The sequence below is a fragment of the Panthera onca genome, chromosome B2 (assembly GCF_046562875.1).
Source record: "Panthera onca isolate mPanOnc1 chromosome B2, mPanOnc1 haplotype 2, whole genome shotgun sequence".
In the NCBI taxonomy this organism is placed as follows: Eukaryota; Metazoa; Chordata; class Mammalia; order Carnivora; family Felidae; genus Panthera; species Panthera onca.
Genome location: NC_138343.1, coordinates 38,870,239 through 38,889,066, shown reverse-complemented (window position 1 = coordinate 38,889,066; position 18,828 = coordinate 38,870,239). Strand labels below are relative to the sequence as shown.

At 49.3% G+C, this 18,828-nt stretch overlaps 1 long non-coding RNA gene across 2 annotated transcripts; it reads right to left on the bottom strand.

Annotated features, from left to right (window-relative positions):
- Positions 1–8,639: 8,639 nt before the first annotated feature.
- Positions 8,640–17,137, bottom strand: LOC132666417 (uncharacterized). 2 transcript variants are annotated; one of them, XR_009604655.1, is made up of 2 exons: positions 16,362–17,137; positions 8,640–8,879 (listed from the first exon to the last, which is right to left on the bottom strand). It is a non-coding gene; the product is annotated as an uncharacterized LOC132666417 (long non-coding RNA). The 2 variants fall into 2 exon arrangements; XR_009604656.1 differs by lacking the exon at positions 16,362–17,137 and adding an exon at positions 14,770–15,500.
- Between the last annotated feature and the right edge of the window lie 1,691 nt (positions 17,138–18,828).

The following is an 18,828-nucleotide window of genomic DNA, read 5'->3' as shown; positions in this document are numbered from 1 at the left end:
CAGAGTCTTGCACCCAGGCAGTGGCAGCTGGGGACACAGGAGCCTCCAGGATCCTTGCAAATCACAAATCACAGCTAGACACTGCAACCCAGCCGTGGACAGTGCTCATATCCTACCATAAGGCCTCAGTGATTGAAGAGGTGGGGGGGAGGTGCATGGAGTCAGCAGTTCTGGGGGCCAGGTGTGGCTCCACACCAAACCCAGTGTGTGGCTGTGGGGAAGCCATCCCCTTGCTCTGAGTCCTAGCTTCATTATCTGTGAAACGAACTGGTTGGATGAGACGTTCTTTTAAGGCCCTTCCACCTTTCTCATTCACTAATGAGTTGTCATCTGTCCAAACACATTAAGCTGCTTTACTAAAAAAAAAAAAAAAAAAAAAAAAAAAAAAATTAAGTGGGGGATGGGGGTGGCTAAAGTTGGGCGTGGCGGATGGCTAGTTTATTCCAGGGACTGCCTTTGTGTCATGGAGACTGGTGGGGAAAAAATGTTTTCTCCACAGACAAGGTGCAGAAGGATTTGGAATTGTCCATTTTCACGGGGATCAGGGAGAGAGGCAACGGGGAGATAATGGAGTGTGAGGTGACTGCTTACCAGGCTTAGGTGCTAAGTCAGCTCTGAGGACCACAAAGAGAACACTGTTCCCTTCATTACAGGGCAGGAGTAGTGGCGGCGGGTGGGGGTGGCGGACACTCGAGAGCCAGCTGCTGTGGCTCTTTGATCCCTCCAGCTATCGTATCCTGAACAAGGAACAGCATCACCAACCCTATGCAGCTAGAAATACGGGATTGCTTCAGGCTGTAACATCTGCTTTACATTCATAATCCCAGGCAACCACTAGGCTAAATTTTAAGATGTAAAATATTTATGCAGAGTTTCTTCTTCTTTGTCTTTTGTTCCCCTGCCCTTAACTATCTCTTGGACTCAGTTTCTTGATAATTGCTTTGTGGATGCTGGGGCCACCCCTCACCCATTCCCACCCCCCACCACTCAACTCTGGATATTCCCTGCCTCCCTGCCAGTCGTTTCTGAATAGCTCTGATACTGTCTTTTCCTATTTTAAAACCCAGCTCACCCACAGCTCTGTTTTCCCAGTAGACTGGCCTCAGATGCGTGCCATAAAGGCAATCTGGTTTAACAAATTCATACTGAACTGTGAATGACTTCTGGCTTTTTGCTAGAACTCTCTCTCTCTCTCTCTTTTCCTTCCTGCCTCCCTCCCTCTTTCTTTCTCTTTCTTCCTCCCACCCTCCCTCCCTTTGTTCCTTCCTTCCTTCCTTCCTTCCTTCCTCTTTCTTTCTTTTTCATAAAAAGTTTGCTAAATTGAAGTAATTTCTGATTGTCAAAAATGTTGGATACCATAACAAAAGTGAAGAGACTATTTTCTGGCAGGGAAAAGCAATTTGGGAAGAGGTAGGCGTTGGGTCATAGATTCAACTTTCTCTTTTCTGTGCCTACTTTTTGTTAACCTCAAAAATATCCTACACAGTCAGCAGATACATTTGGCCTCTGGAAGCTATAAGTCCAGCATGCTTAACCTGAGAATGTTAAAAATATCCTACCATTGAAACACACTGCTCTGGAGGTGGAAGGAAATGGGACTGGGTGACTGTGATACATATCATGAAGGGAAAAAGGATGAAACTGTGGGAGACCCAGCTGGTCTATGCTGTGCTAGGATTTGGACAGACCTCAGGGCACATAATAGCTAACATACACTAAGTGACCACGAGCCCCCACTCCGATGCTTTGCATGTCTTACTTCATTAGTCCCCTCAGACAAATCGGTGAGGTAGGCACTACTATTATTCCCATTTTACAGATGAGAAAACTGAACCACAGAGAGTTAAGAACCTTCTCAAGGTCATACTGTAGCAGAGCCAGGTTTTGACACCAGGCATTGTGGCTCTAGAGCCGTGCTTCACGCGGTGCTGTTTCTTCAAACCTATGACATGGGTAAGGTCCCCCTCATGTCCTTAGCCTCAAGCTGCCTCATTGTGGTTTAGGGGCCCCCCTTCATCTAAAGCTTTTCCTATCCATTCATCAAAAATGGCCTGTCCCATGCACTATCCATCCTGTCTTATGACATGAAAATGTAATTAACCCATGTCAAAGTGTACCAGGTGAGTGTTGTACTTTAGTTATTAAACAAACATTTTCTGTTTGCTTGTTCCTTGTCTAATAAAGTGCTAAATACTGTGAGGAGTAAAAAGATCAACGCTATAGGGTCCCTCCCTCAAGGAGCTCATAGTCAAGTTCAAAAGAGAAATGTAAATAAATCTAATGCTGGATGGAAAGGGATGTGAGCCACAGGATAGGTAAAATAATAATAATAATAATAATAATAATAATAATAATAATAAAGAGGAAGAGATTACAGCCTGGGGGTTTGCTCTGGAGGTGAATGATGTAGCTGTGAGCTTGACTTTGAAGACTGAGCTGAAGAAAAGAGCAGTCCTACTGACAGAAGCAGCATGAACAAAGGCCTGGAGATAGAGAGGCATGAGCAGATTGGAGGAGCAGAAAATGACCCCGTTAGGTGGAGCAGTGGGAACAGCTGGCAGGGAGTAGGGGCTGAGTTTTGCCAAAAACAGTTTCGGTACAGACTGGAGTCTGAAGGGATGGGTTTTACCTTCTAGGTGCCATATGTGCAACTGGGCAGTGATGTTCTGACAACAGCACTTTAGATCCTTCATTCTCAAGTTGGGTGCCCTGGCTTCCTGGGGCTTAGCCAGCAATGGGCTGGAAGGGCCAAAGCCACAGGTTGATCAAGGTTCATCTTCTTGAAGCAACGTGTTTATTTGATGGATAGTATTTCAAAACTTCACTTTCATAAGGAAACAGATAGGGGTAATAGCACTTGCTATCATTCTTCAGCTAAGACAGGAGACTTCAGATGGGCCATTTTGGGCTACAGTTGGAAGTGACAGCCAAAATTTAACAACCAGTAGGAGCAGAAACTAATCAAAACTGGAGGGGTTCTTGAAGGACCCCAGCAACATCGGGGTTAACCCTTTAGTTGCTGGACCATGGAGAGGACTGGAGCCCTAAGGGAGGGGCTGGGGCGGGGAGGCACTCAGAGGCTCAGGACAGCACCCATTTACCATCTAGTAGGGAACGATGTCAGTTCTTTACCAATCAGCTGGAGGTCCATCCTAGCTACCCTCCCAGCAGCCCCAGGGAACCCACAGGATTTCATCGTCCATTACATCAATGTTGGGAGAAACTTGGAAGAGCAGTGCTTTGACCTAAGGGGTGCCTCCATGTGGGAGTCTGAGGGATCTGAGGGTGGGGAACAGGTTTTCCAGGGTGCAACGTGGCTCTGGGGTTCCCCAAATCACAACATCCAAGTGACCATATCACTAGGCCTTGCTGTTGGCCTGGCCTGCCTATGTATCCAGTGCGAACACAGCAAGGGAATCCCCATCTCTGAGCAGTGTCCCCCACAACAAGTCTTCCTGTAAGAGAGCAAAGCCCACTACGCCCTAGGCTTGCCCAATTTCACCTATAAGTATTTTTCTCACAAGTGCTTTGGAGGAAAAAAAAAATCATCCAGACTCTTAGCAATACATCAAGGATACTTGAATGCATTTGAAATATAATGAGTATGCAGCCATAAAAGACATGCCTCATAAGAATCTTTTGAAAGAAGAAATAAAACAAATGATCCTGCCTTTGTATCTTGCCTCTCAGAGGCGTCAAGGAGTCCCCTGGTGCTCTCCCCAAATCACAAACTCAGGTATAAATTACAATTAGTAATTAGGTTCTCGCGCAGGAAGCGCCATCGTTAATGTTAAGCAGGCAAACCCTTCCACCTTTGGCTTGGCTACTTCGAACAGTTCCTGTCTCCTCAGGCTCAGTGGGGAAGCAGAGACTCCCAGCCCTTCCCAGCTGGCACAGCCCACTCCCCCAGGAGAAAACAGAGAAGTGCTCCATTCTTTCCTGCCAGCCCTTCCTGTGGCCACAGTTGGCCCGGTGACCCAAGTCTGGCCAGTGAAATATAAGGAACAGTCTGCAGGGGCTTTTGGGAAAATCTTTGCTCTCTCCTGAAAAGGGAAAGATGATGAGAGGGCGCTTTTGCCTCCCCACTTCGTTACTGTTTTTGACACTCATGTGACATGAGGATGTGATGCTGATACCTGGAAACCATCTTGCGAGCATGAGTGGAGATGTGGTTGACACACTGAAGATGGCAGAACCGATGGATGGAAGGGCCTGGGTCCTTCTTAACGTGGGTGAGCTCCACCCCAGTAACCATCTACCTCTGCAGGCTTGATTATGAAAGACATAGCTGCTATTCTTACCCTGCTCTTAGTCATGCACTGTAACTTGTGGCCAAAAGTATCCTCCATTAGTCAGGATAAACTAGACTCAGTTGCTGTCACATGTTGATTCACAAATCTCTGTAGTATAAGCACAAAGGTTTGTTTCTCTTTCCCTTTAACGCCATAGAGAGTCGGGCGGCCCTCCTCTATGTTGTGGCTGTCAAAGGGGACCCCCAAACATCACTGGGCTGACGGAGAGGGGACTGCAGGATTGTGTGACTCATGTAAAAGGCCAGGCCCAGAAGTGGAAATAGCTGACCTCATTTCTGCCTGAGGTAACTGCACTGGCGGCTGGGACAGGAAGTCTCCCCGAGGGCACCTGCTTCACGGTCTCTGCCACACCCCTAACTGGGAATCTAAAAGGAAGCCTTGGTAGTCTTATTTGCCATCCATCCCCAGTGCTCAGAGCATTCAGCACAAGGGAGATGCTAAATCAAGTAGTAAATAAATATATAGACTACATTAAAGTCTATTATTAAAAAAAATTTTTAATGTTTATTCTTTGAGAGAGACAGAGCGCCAGTGGGGGAGGGACAGAGAGAGGGAGACACAGAATCCGAAGCAGACTCCAGGCTCTGAGCTGTCAGCACAGAGCCCGACGTGGGACTCGAACTCACAAACCGCTTGATCATGACCTGAGCTGAAGTCAGACACTCAACTGACTGAGCCACTCAGGCAGCTCTTTCATTATTTTTAATGTTTATTTATTTTTGACGGAGAGAAAAAGAGCATGAGTGTGGGAGGGGCAGAGAGAGAGGGAGACAAGAGAATCTAAAGCAGGCTCCAGGCTCTGAGCTGTCAGCACAGAGCCTGACGTGGGGCTCGAACCCACAATCCCAAAGATTGTGACCTGAGCCAAAGTCAGACATGTAATCGACTGTGCCACCCAGGTGCTCCTAGACTATATTAATGTATGCACACACAATAATATGAAGTCACATTAAAATATGTACGTATATTAGTATATATTAGTATTTTTTAAATTCATGAATCATCCGTGTCCTCAAGAAGCTTTTTGTCTTGCTGGGAGTCAGAGTGGATAAGCAGAAGTACCATGCTGAGGACACCCTCACAGAGGCAGCAGCTCAGTGAGCATCGGGGTGAGGGGGCGAAGGCACACAGGCCAGCTTGGCGGGCAGAAATCAGGGAAGGCTTCAGAGAAGAGATGGCATGTGGCCAGAGTCTGGGAAGCCTGGGACCACCGAAGAAGCAAATCGTGAGAAGGCCTGGTTGGTGGGGGCACAGCCAACCATGTGTCTCGGTGCATCTGCAGGATAGGGAGAGGTTATGGAGGGGTGGGTTTTTGGAGTGGGGGCAGAGGATCTAAGGGTCTAAGACAGAAGAATTTCTCAATCCTGGTTGCATATTAGACTCACTTGGGTAACTTCATTTTTTTTTAAGTTAAAAAAAATTGTTTAAATGTTTTTATTTATTTCCAAGAAAGAGAGAGAGAGAGAGAATGAGCAGGGGAGGGGCAGAGAGAGGGAAACACAGAATCAGAAGTAGGCTCCAGGCTCTGAGCTGTCAGCACAGAGCTGGATGCAGGGCTCAAACTCATGAATTGTGAGACCATGACCTGAGCTGAAGTCAGACGCTCAACCGACTGAGCCACCCAGGCGCCCCTCTCTTGGGTAACTTTTAAAAAATGCTACTGCTCAGACTCCCCTCACAAACCAATTAAATAAGCTTCTTCCTAGGCTGGATCACAGGCATGAGTATTCTTTAAAGCTCCCGTGTGATTCCAATGGGCAGTCAGGGTTGAGCGCCGATGTTCCAGAGGTAGGTGGGGGGCAGGTTTGTTCTTAGTGCTCAGAAACTGAACCGCAGCCCTGTTGGATGTGCCTTTCTTTCCTCCCTCACTGATCTCAAGTCTCCTAAAAAGGAAGTCTTTTAAGATCAGGCTGGGGGGAGAAGAGAGTTGCCAAAATATTCCTTTGTCATTATTTTTTCCTTCGCTCAATGTTCTTCTCTGCCTGGGTGGTCCCCCTTCTCCCTTTACCTGCGGCACCCTGGGGCCCAGGAACAGCTGTGTTGGCAGCTGGCAGGAAATTTCTCAGCCTCTGGAGGCTCCTGAGACAGAGACAGGGCAGATGCCAACCTCCGATCCTGATTAATCACCAGGTACAAGGGGGCCTGGCCCCACCCGGGGGGAGGCTCCCGGGCCTCACTCTGTATACAAACAGCCTCCTGTCCCATGTGACACTTCTCATCTGTGTCCCAGGACCCTCAGAGCAGCCCACGGCAGAGGGCATCCCTGGAAGACTGACCAGTTCTGCACAGTCTGAGTTTGGTTATTTACTGAACAGATATTTTATTACTGCTTCTTCCATTTGCTATACGCTGGCATCCTGGGGCAACATCCCTTTTTTCTCCTTCTGCAGCAGCCTCTCTGGGCGATTTGCCTCTTCTCATCCCTCTGAACATGTTCCCAGAATGCAGACTCATTTTACCACCAGCCCACAGCGAGTTTGCTGTGGGAACAGTCGTAGAGCGCCTTCTAAAGCCAAGGAGGGGTGTGGTTGGCATTGGCAGTCAGGTGCGGCAAAAGGCAGCATCTCAGCCCTGCCGTCTCCCCTCGAATGCAGTCGTGGGCCCTGCTTGCTGTGGGGCGGACATGAGGCACTAGTTCTGGTGCTGCTGCAGACTCTGCTCTCTTGGGTTGCACCTTTTTCTCAGTTTGGATTGCCAGGGTTTGAATGGTCGGTGCCCTGGAGTTAATTCATTCATTCATTCACTCACTCATTCATTCAGCATATATACAGAGTGTCTCCCTCCTATGTGTTTTCCCACTGCTGTGGGCTGGGCAAGCAGAGGCAAGTGGGCCCTACATGCGAGTAGTTTGCGGTCCAGCAGGAGCTAGGACGTTGTGAAAGCAGCATCAGCCAGCTGGGTGTCCAGCATATGGTTGCCTTGCCTCTTGGATAAAGGTCACCCTCAATGGAAACTAAACCAGTGGTTTTTCAAACTTGGTTCCTTGGAGCCTCTGTGGAAGATAAGGCTTTATGGATATGGTCCCTTCTCTCCCTCTTCCAGTATGGCAGGTGTTCTTGTATCTATTTTAAGTACTAGAGATCTGCATAAGGTCCTGGTTAATTTTATGTGTCAACTTGGCTGGGCCATGGTAGCCAAATGTTATTTTGGATGTTTCTTCGAGGGTATATATATCATACAAGATATATAAGATTGATAAGATTAAGTTTGAAATTGGTGGACTTTCAATAAAACAGATTGCACTATATAACATGGGTGGGCCACATCCAATCAGTTGAAGGCCTTAATAGAACAAAGACTGACCTCCCCCAGCAAGAAGGAATTCAGCTGCACACAACCCTTAGACTTGAACTTCAGCAGCAGCTTATCCCTGGATCTTCAGCCTGACGGCCTACCCTGCAGATTTTGGGCTTGTCAGCTTCCATGACCACATGAGCCAATTTCTTAAATATCCCTCTCTCTGTATTCATTCATTCATTCATTCATCATTCATTCATTCATTCATTGGTTCATCCATTCATTCACCTTACTGGTTCTGTTTTTTGGGAGAACCCTGACCAATATATATTTCATGTGGAAAAGGTTCACCTGCTAAATAGAATTTTAAAAACTACAAGGCTAGGGGCACCTGGGTGGCTCAGTCAGTTAAGATTCCAACTCTCGATTTTGGCTCGGTCATGATCTTGCAGTTCATGAGATCAAGCCCTGCATTGGGCTCTGCACTAACAGGACAGTGCCTGCCTGGGATTCTCTCTCCCCCTCTATCTCTGCCTCTCCCCTGCTCGTGCACACTCTCTCTCTCTCTCTCAAAATAAATAAATAGACATTAAAAATAAAAAATACTACAAGGCAAGAAGAGCTTAAGTTTCTTTCCATTTCTAGTTGTTTGTGTTGCTACATGTTCTGTCCTGGCTTTACCCCACGGCTTGACCTCAGGTCTGGTTTCATCTCACTGCTCAACCTCAAGTCTGGCTTCTGTGTCCTTCTGCTGATCTTTTGTGACCCTCTGACCCTTGGATGCAGCTTCCTCCCTGGTTCTAGGTGTCTGCCTGACTGGGGTTTGGTTTCTGGGTCCTGATATAATAGCAATTACAATTTAAATGTGTCTAGTGATTTGCTGTTTTCAAGTATGTTACAACATCTCTCACTGAAGCTCTACAACACCCATTTTACAGATGAGAATTTTGAGGTTAGGATGGCTTAAATGAGTTGCCCAAGGTCACACAATTAGCAAATAGCAAATGCAGAGTTAAATATCCTTGGACTCAAAACCCCAGGTATCTCCCTCTGTACCATGCTGCCAGCCCGTTCAGTATGTTACACAAGAGAGCTCCAGGCATTTATTATTTCTCCAGCAGAGGGGAGCTAGAGGCTCCACCCCCAGCAAGTGACTTGTTCCCTGATTTCCAGAACGAGCAGGTGGGAGACCCTTGCAATAGTGAAAAGTGACCTCAGATGAACCACAGCAGCTGCTTGTCAAGCCAGCATCTTCTGGAGTTGGCCAGGTTTCCCTGCATTCGCTGGCAGAGTGTCCATGATTCATAGCAGTGTGGGGACTTTACGAGCCTGTGATAAAACAGTAATCATCAGCTGTGAGGTTGACATGAGATTATGGAGCTGCACAGCTGAATTGAGTTACTGTGCTTTCCCGGGGCTGTTCATGCGACGGCAGTGTTGACCTAGTGAGGTATCAGTGGCTCTGGGGCTCTGGGTGGAATCTTGCCAGGATGCCTTCCCTGGGTTGGGGGCTTGGGTGGAGGCAGGCGCAGGGTCAAAATGTCCCTGCCTCCATTGTTGCATGTGTGTGTGTGTGTGTGTGTGTGTGTGTGTGCGTGGAGGACCTCAGAGGCACAGGGCTGAGTTAGGCATTCACCTAGGTTTGTGCCACCTCCTTCTTAGAGGCCACATCCAATCTGTGGGCAAATCCTTTGAACAACATTCAGTGGGTCCCTTCTCACCAGCCCCCATGCCATCACTGTGCTCAGAGCCACCTTCATCCCTTGTCTGCTTCACTCTAGGAGCCTTCTCTTGGGCTCTCCCCCTCCCTGCTGCACCTACCTCACTGCCCATGTTCCACACAATGGCAAGAATGATCCAGTTAAAAGTTCAGTCTCTTTTCTGCTCAACACCATTCCGTTGCTTCCCATTTCCATCCGTGTGAACGCTGAAGGTCCTCCCAGTGGCCTACAGGGCTCTGTGTGTTTGGATCCCCAGCATGTTCCTGCCCAGCTTCTCCCAGGGCTTGTCCCCTCCCTCCCTGCACCAGCGGCGGTGACCTTCGTGCTGTTCGAACACATCAAATCAAGCTCACCTCACCTCTTCCAAGGCTTTACACAGGCCATTCCCCCTGCTGGAAAGCTCTTCACCCAGACTTTCACATGGCTTGTTTCCCCCTGTCCTATACTCAGAGAGGCTGGCCTGCCACCTTATTTAAACTCAACACACCCTCCCCCACTGCCCCCCAACCTCCCTTACGTTGCTCTACTTTTCTCTGGCCCCATAGAACCTTTCAGTTTATTACACACCAGAAACACATTTATATTAATTATTATCTATCTCCCTAATAGAAGGTCATCTAGAAAGCAAGGATTGTGTTTGTTTTGTCATTGGTGTATATCAAGTGTGAAGTAGGTGCTCAATTAATGTTTATGGAATGAATAAACAAAGGGCTGTATTTTTCCAACAGACCAGGGACTCTTTGAGTAAACTATGTTTTCTCTCTAAGATTGGAAGTTCCCCTAAGGCGGAGACAGTGCCTTCCCCACTAAAGATCCCCTTCTTTTATCATACTATGCCCCCTGGCCCTGCCCTCCCCCTAAGGCTTTGCAAACCAAAGAGAGTGGAATAGGGAGACAAGGCTCCCCACAGGCATGGGATGTGTGCAGTGGTGGCTGCTGTGGGCCTCCCCTTGTTGACTTGATGCTTCCCACCAGCCTGTGGACCTAATGCATTACGGGTGTGGCTTGGGGGTCCTCATCCCTATGACCTCTGGGTGGGCCAGTTCGAAAGCCTGGATCTCTGGTGTTAGGTAACCCTGTGGAGCATCCCCGCTGATTTTCAGGAAAGCCTGCCCTCCACACCAGTGACTGGGTATCCCAGCCCCCAACAACCCTGTCCACCATGCCCTGCCTCCTCCCCAGCCTGGCTGGGTCCTACTTCTTTCCACTCCATTCACCCCAAAGGTATTTGCCTCTTGGGGCAAACACTGTCCTAAGTCCCAAACACTGCCTGAAAATCCCTTGATTCTGGAATTGATGTCCCTAATCTGCCCTGTCCTTGCCAGTCCCTGGTATCAAATCCATCTGAACCCACGGAGAAGTGCACAGATGGAGCAGTTGTGACAAGGCACCTTCCAGACCTCTGACTGACGTCATTGTACTCCCAGCCGTGTCCGAGTGTGGCAGAGCTGCTAAGACTGGTCCTCTCTGGACATGTGGAAACCCTGTGATGGGTCACTTTGACTTGAGGACTCCGCTGGCCTGGCTGAGCCTTCTCTGGACAGGACTATAGCCCAAGACGCTCTCACATGACCTTCCTTCCTTGCTTCTGTGCTTCCTGCCAGGGTCAGGCCTGCACCCCCCTGGGCGGGCAGCCCTCCTGGCCTCCCCCAGATTCCCCGTATGCTTTCCCTCAAAGACACTGCCCCTCATCGACCTCTTGCACACCTTGTCCTAAGTCGGAGTCCACTTCTGGGACGACCCAGACTAACACTCCTGTCTTGGAGCCCGGCAGATATGGTTTCACGTGGTGACTTCCCAGGGCTGTGGCTTCTGCATCTGTTAAGTTAAAGCAAGTAATTCCCACTCCATCCCACGAGCTGACTGATGGTAGGATAATTAAATGAGTGGGTGTAAACAGCCCAGTTCATGAGGCTTTTCACCCCTAAGCTTGCCTTGTGCACCTTGCCTTATTCGAGCTGATTCCAGCCCTTTACCTGGGTGGCTTCCCCTTGACTCTAGTGACTTATCTGATCCCAGCTCCTTCCACCTCTCTGGTTCCTGCTTTGAGTCTCAGCAGCCTGGGCCAGAGCCTATGGGATCCCAGCCAAGCAGGTCCTCAGGACTGAGTGTCCTTCAGAGCTGAGCTCTCGGGGTGGGGGGGGGGGGGTGCAGGGTCCTGCTCAGGATGGCAGCTTGTCAGCTCACTGCTGCTGAAGCAGAACCAGCACATTTGCCCACATTGTGGTCCCACCCCATCCCAATAATGGGTGTTTTAGAGGGAGCTTTTCCACTTGAAGACTTTTTTTTTCCTTAAAAGGGAAATTACTTGCTTAATTTAATTTGTTTAATATTCCTGTTAAAAAATGAGGTTCAATTAAGATACCCAGAAAAACCATAATGTTCATTTAACAGAAGAATGAAATTTGAGTTCCACAAATGCATTTTTTTATCCTTTCTGCTTTTTTTAAATGCAAATCCAGCTAAGTGAATTACTGATCTTTATTAGATGCTTTAATTACGGGTTGTTAATGGAAATATTACTGAAATTAAACTCAAATGTGTTAACCAAGGAAAAAGCTTTATGTGTCACTAAAATAACCAAATATCAAGACTTTGTCGATATGGCCAATTGAAAAAGCACCTGAGAAATTATCCTCTTAATTGGGATATAGCGACAGACTTTCTTTGTAGGACTGGTCTTTCTGAGGCCGGTGGCAAAAGGACTCCACCCTCATGAGACAAAAACTTAACATGTGGGTCAGCTCTGCACGTACACACAGGCAGGCCCTGTGCAGAGGTCCAAACCTCTGGGGAGAGTCAACACTGCACACGTAGCAACAAGCTCTTTCTGCAGAAGGGGCTCAAATACAACGGGAGTGCATACACTATACAAACTCTGTTGGGTCTGGAGATGCTTTCTGGGAAAATCCAGAATCTTTCCATATATTCGTTTATCAAAACCTTCCTACATTTCCTCCCCTTGAACACGCGGACATGCCGTGTAAATAAGGTCCAGCCACGATGAAGCAGACCAGCCACTCTCAGGAGTTTCCACAGTGTTCTGGAAGCCCACTTCCCAAGGGATTGGTGGACTGTGCTCTGTAGCCCCTTTCCTTTCTCCTTCCCTCTGCTGGATTTCACTTGGGGTGGCACTTCATACAGCCCAGTCAGCTACGTGGGGAACAGCAATTTTCCTCCAGGATTGGGGGGAGAGGCTAAGCGCCATAGGCCATTGGGCCTCATATCTTTTTTTAAAAAATACATTTTTTAATGTTTACTTTTGAGAGAGACAGAAAGAGAGTGGGGGAGGGGCAGAGAGAGAGAAAGAGAGAGAGGGAGACAGAGGATCTGAAGCCAACTCTGAGCTGACAGCAGAGAGCCCTACAGAGCTCGAACATGCGAACCCTGAGACCATAACCTAAGCTGAAGTTGATGCTTAACAGGCTGAGCCACCCAGGCGCCCCAGTCCTCATGTCTTAAGGCAGCTTGACTCACTTGACAAGAACTTGGGTCTCTTTTTCACTCTGACTAGCCGGCCAGCTCATTCTTCAACTTCCTTAGGGGCCATTCTGTCCTTTCAAACTGGGCTCCAGGTATGACTTCAAAAATTTCCGATGAAAACTACCCTCGACGGGCCTGCCTGGTGTGGCTGCTGCAGTGATGCTTGTGGCCGGAGGTTTTGAAGCCAGCCGGCCCGGGCTGGAGTTCCTGCACCCCTGCTCACTGTCAGCGTGGCCTTGGGAAGATTTTTTACCTCCCCGAACCCTTTTCCTTAGCTCTGAGATGGGGAAATTACTACTCTCCCTCACCTCTCAATTCTCGGTGCTCTCTCCCTCAGCTCATGAGCCCGCCAGTGTTCTTTTCCTATCAGTACCCTTCGAACCCAACACTCTTTCTTTCCTCTTTCTCCTGAAAGCTTAGTCCGCCTTCCTATGTCTCTGTCCGCACAGCCGATTCACTCCCCCTCAGTCAGTGTCCTGGTGACAAGTAGCAGAACCTACTCTGGCCAGTTTAAACAGAAGAGAAACAGATGAAGGGATCCCAGGGATCTTCCACAGAAACTCCAGGAAGGCCAGAGAAGACACGGAGTGTGAGCATGAGGAGCAGGGCCCACAGCCCAACACTGGTCTACACTGGCAGCTCCATTGACCTTGGCTGCGGGGACCTGAACTGTGGCTGGCCCCACTGATCATTGGCTCTGGATGCCAAAACAGTCTGGAACGGCTGACCCCAGAATGCACACCTCCCTACCACTCCAGAAACCAGATTCTACACAGTGGTGCCTGTTTCCTCACCTTGTGGTCTTCCGCACCTAGCATCCCATTGGCTTGGCTGATTGGTGGAGCCCAGGTCACGTGGCTGGGCTGCAGCTGCAAGGGCCGCTGGGAGAAGGGAATCTTTCTCCAGGAAGAGAGGCTCACAGGGTGGGAAGTTTACCATGCATAAGAAGGGTGTTCGGGAGTGCTGGCAGGCATGATAAGCATGTGCTCATGCTTACCCACTGCCCTTGGGTCTCCAGGTCTTCCATTGCTCCACCAGTGCTCTGGGAAGACCACCATTCTGGGCAGCTTCTCTTTGTCCCTCCATGTCTGTCCACCCTCCTCCACCTTTCTGTCTGCCCCCACAGGCTGAGCTGGAGGACCTGCATCTATCTACCTGTTGCTTCACCTGTCTTCTGGCTTCCAGTTGAGTGTGGTCAATACAGAGCCTTGGCTGGAAGCTGGAAGGAGGAGGGGGAGTGAGGTTGGGGAATTTATCTTGCCAACTTCTTACCTTTGGGGTCTCTCTTGGCTGGCTGTGTCCCTTCACCAACTTCATGAGCCTGTCAGACAAAGCTCCCTGCCTCCAGGTTTGTGAACTCCTCCCTCTTCTTGGTCCTTTGGCCCAGGGGGCTGACTGCTCAAACTCTTCCCTGCTATCCTCCCCATCAGCCAATGCACTCTCCTGAGGCTTTCCCTGGACCAGGCCCCACTGTTACCAAGACCCTTTGTTAAAATCTGAAACTTCCCAACCCAAGAGTGTTCTTTCTATTCTGCTAGGACCCTGATAAGACAGCCAGAGTGACCTCCATTTTGCCAAGGATGGTGGATGCTTCTCAGTCACGATCTTCCTCAACCTCTTGGCTGCATTTAACATGGGGGTTCCTTCTTCCTTGATACCCCCTGTTCCTTTGGTTTCCAACTCTGGGTGTGTCTGCTTAGTCTCTTTTGGGGATGTCTCTTCTTCTGTATGCTCCTGAGCATGGCTATTTCCCAGGGTTCTGTTATGGATCCTCTCCTTTCTCTTGACATGATCTCTACATTTGAGCTCATCTACCTTCTTAGTTTTAACCCCAGTTCTTTGCCGATACCTTCCCATTCTATGTCTCCAGCCTATTTCCTGACTTAAGTCCAGGTACCTATTGGGAGCACCTGGATGTCACTTGAGTATCATCAATTCAACAAAACCCAAACTGATTTATCATCCCCTCTCCCCAGTCTGCTTCTCTTGGTGTCCCAAATTTTCATGAGAGATACCTATTCAGTCCCACAAGATGCAGTCTGGAGACCGTCAGGCTCTTCCTTCTTCCTCCCAGGGACTTCCCGTCTTGTTCTTTTCTTAAGTGTTCCTTGACCCGGTTGTCCCTTCTCCAGTTCTACTGTTAGCACCTTGATCGGGGACCTCATCATATCTTGGGTGAAATGTAACAGTTCTCCTTCACAGCCTCCTAGGATCCAGTCTATCCTAGGGAAAGCTACTTCCCTCTTCATAGCCAGAGTTAGGATTCTAGAATGTGACGTGACTATATTAGATTCTGCTGAAAGCCCTTCAGGCCTCTGAAGGATTGAGTCCATGTTCCTTAGCCAGACCTGCAAAGCCTTTTGAGCCCTCACTCCTGCCAACCTCTGAAGCCTTGTCTCATGTCACTACCTGTCTCCAAGCTCATGCTCTCATCAACTGGTCAGCTTACAAGTTCAAACACAAACCATGCTTCCACACCTCCATGACCTTGCTTAGGTGTTTTCCTCTAACCCAGGGTGCGTGGGTTAACTCCTTTTCTTCCCCTATCACCTGCTCTGCCTTCAAGGTTCAGCTCCTGTGTCCTTTCCACCTGGGCTGATGTCCCAGGTGAGGGGACCACACATTCAATCTTCACATTTCTCATTTATAGTGAATTTTCTCTTTGTGTCCATCACCCCTGTTAGACTATAATTTTCCTGGTGGCAAGAATTGTCCCTTAATCATTTCCAGCACTTAGTGTCTGGCACATAAATGTTTATTGATCTGGATTGAAGGTATTGGATGAGCTGGGTTGCAGAGTGTCTAAAAGCCCCAATACCCTGAAGTTGTTGGGGACAGGATTGACAAGAAGACCCCTCTGCCCCTTGCTCTCACTCAAAAGCGGTTTGGATTTCTCAGCCAGGAAATTAAATAACCCCAAATCCTCTTTCCTCCAATGAACAGCTCTTAGAGCTGGGGATATTAGCATGTACCTGCTAGTTCTTTCCCCTGGCCTGGGAATTCACTCTGTCCAGAGTTTGACCCCCCTGACACTCTCCCATCTTCTTAGCACTCTGCCTCTGTGGCCATGCTCTTGCCTTGGGTCTCCTCACTGGAAATTTTACATGTTTTCAAGGTTAGAGGAAGCCATAAAGCATTAAGATTCAGAGGAAGGGCTTAAAAGTCATGGAGGCCCAGCTTAAAATCTTCTTACCAGCTTTGTGACCTTGGCAGTTCCCTGAACCCCCACCCCCCAGCTTGTTTCCTCATCTATAAGATGGGAGTGATAATTATAACACCCAGATCATGGAGGTTTTGTAAGGATTAAATGAGATAATGGGCGTCAGGCACTTAGCTCACAGCCTGGCTCGGAGGCTTAATTCAAATCCTACCTCCCCTGAGAAATCTCTGGTGACTCAGAGCCAGCCCACAATAGTTTCCCTCCTCGGAAGGGTGTGACTGGAGGCCCAAACTCTCTTTCCGGCATTGACTCACTCTCCATTTCTGAGCCTCCCTCATCCCCCACGTGCTAGCCACGTCTTTGTTGCCTGTCTTGGCTCTCCCATTAGATTTTAAGCCACTAGAGAACAAAGATCATGAAGCAAATAATTCGAGACATTGCAGGTACCTTGGTGGGCATCCTCCCTTCTCTCTGTCAACCAAACACCTTAAAGTATCCTGCACAAGGCTGGGGGTGTGCACAGCTGCTTCTTGAGCTGACCTGAATGTCTTGAACAAGGTGGAGGAGGCAGGTGAAGAGGAGGAGGAAGGAACACCTTGGAGGTGTTGTGAGGATAAGTGGCCCTCTTCTGTCATAAATGAGGGGCTAAGTAGTTCCCAGAAAACCTTTCACTCAGATGAGGCACAGGAAGGCTTCTCAAGAGATAAGCAGGACACCTGCAAAAAGATGCCCTGACATGGTCCTGTTCCCAGTTCCGGTTCCCGTTCCTGGACGAGCACCGGAAGTCCACTGTTACTCCCAAATGATGCCAAGAAAAGGCTGGCAGTTTAATGAGCTCTGGGTCCACAGAACTAAAGCTAGGTGGGTCCCCTTTAGAGAAAGCCACCACCCAGGGACGCTTGCACTGATATCTGCCTGTGCACAGGCACTCTCCCCTGTGTGTGTTTCCGCTCTTGTGCTGGGTCCTAAAGCAGCTGGAGGAAGACACTTAACACACCGAGCATACATCGCTGCCTGGCCTGAACAGGTGCAGCCCCGCCCCCATCCCTGCCGAACAAACCAGAGGCCTTCTGTTTCAGCAGGAGAAGCCTGCCCTGTGGCCCAGCGATCCCAGGGCTGGAAGGCAGCTCCCCCTTGTCCTTTCTAACGCCCCTCTCTTGCCTGAGTGAAGGAGGGCGGGGCGGAGCTTGGAAACTCTACCCTCCCCCACATCCACCCCAAGCTTAGGGCGCCTCCAGCTTCTGGGTGGCAGGTCCTCTCAGCCCCACTTCCACCAACAGTCACAGCACGCGCCTGTCACGCCTGCGGCGGCCAGAGCCTCCCACGCGCCTTAACTGGATGTGAAAAGTTAATTCAGGTATAGACGTGAAGGCTTAATGAAAGGAGAGCGCGGCGGATTAATTATGCCCCTTTTTGCCAAGGTAACGGCACTCACCCCCGCAGCCCTGCGCGCCAGCGGCTGGTGCCCCCGCCCGCCGCCCCTCGGCCTTGGCCTCTCTCCCGCGGCCTCCTTGGCAAGAGGCCGGGAGGCGCCCTCCCTGCCTAAGCGGGGCCTGGGGACTGGGCGGAAGAGGTAAAGCATTAGTATTAATAACGGCATTTGGGAGCAGAAATCTGCACGGGCAGTTGTAAATAGATGTGTGGCATGTAAGGGCCTCCTGCCAGCCAGTGAGTCAGGCGCCTCCACCACAGCTCTGAAAACCCTCCAGTCTTCTTTGACCCTCAGCTAGGTGTGGAGGGGATTTACAGAGCCACAAGACATGCCCCTACCCTCAAGGTGCTGGACCATAATTGGGACTTATTATTTATTATTATTATTATTATTATTATTATTACCACTTGCTGAGTATGTCCTATGGACAAGGCACTGTAGTGGGCACATTATAGTGTCTTCAATTTCATCTTGTGTGGAATCTTATGGGGTTGGGTATTTTTGTCCCCACTTTACAGATGAGGAAATTGAGGCTCAAAAAGGAAAACGTAAATTGTCCAGGGTTGCACAGCTAGAAATGAGCAAAACTGGGCTTTGGTCCCTGTTCAGATTCTGTGCTTTTGTGCTGCCTGCTGTATTATCTCCTCTTTAAGAAAGACACAACCCCAGGGCTGTAAATAAACAGCCCCAAGTCATATAAAGGAGTGTGTAATTCTGCATAGCAGACAGCGTGTGATGCTTGGGAGTTCTAAGTAGGAAGATGCATAAGGCTTGGGTGGGCAGGACAGCTTCCTGCTTTGAGGTAGGTTATTAAAAAGCCTGAGAGCTTGCTTCCTTGTTTCCCCCACCTCCAGACTCCCCCTCACCCCTCTCCACCATGAGCTCATCCTACGAATTCCCATTTCTTCTGTAAGGACGGAAGACAATCCAGCCGGTTCCTAGGACCTAAGGGAGGAGGCTCCAACTGATACACATTTTCCCATCCAGATGGGGCACCCCTTCAGAGAGGGCTGTTCTATCATGCCTTGATTGAGCATACATGGCCTCCATGCCTTGTTTCTCTGTCTCAGAAGTGATGGAACAGAGAGAGAGCCGACGAGTCTGCCTGGCGCTGTAGGCTGTCTGGGGGACAGAGCTTCTGTGTCTGTTAGAAAAGGAATTCTCCAGGGGCTGTTGAATCAAGGGACTTTTTTCTCCACAGCTGCGTGTGTGTGCCTCACTTTCATCCAAGGAGCATTCAGGGCTGGCTGCGGCTGCTTAGACACTGCATGGAAGTCTCAAAGGCAGCTGCCACATTCAGCAGAGTGATCTCCTAACCTGAAGAGCCACGGAATGCCTGGGGGAGGGGGGTGGTGGGGTAGTGGAGGGAGGGCAGCTGGTGGAGTTCAGAGGCTTGGAGAGTTCAGGAGACGAGCTCAAGGTCACAGAGTGGGTCAGAGGAAGGAGAAACCCAAATCGCGTTCCTAGGCTCTCAGCGCAGGC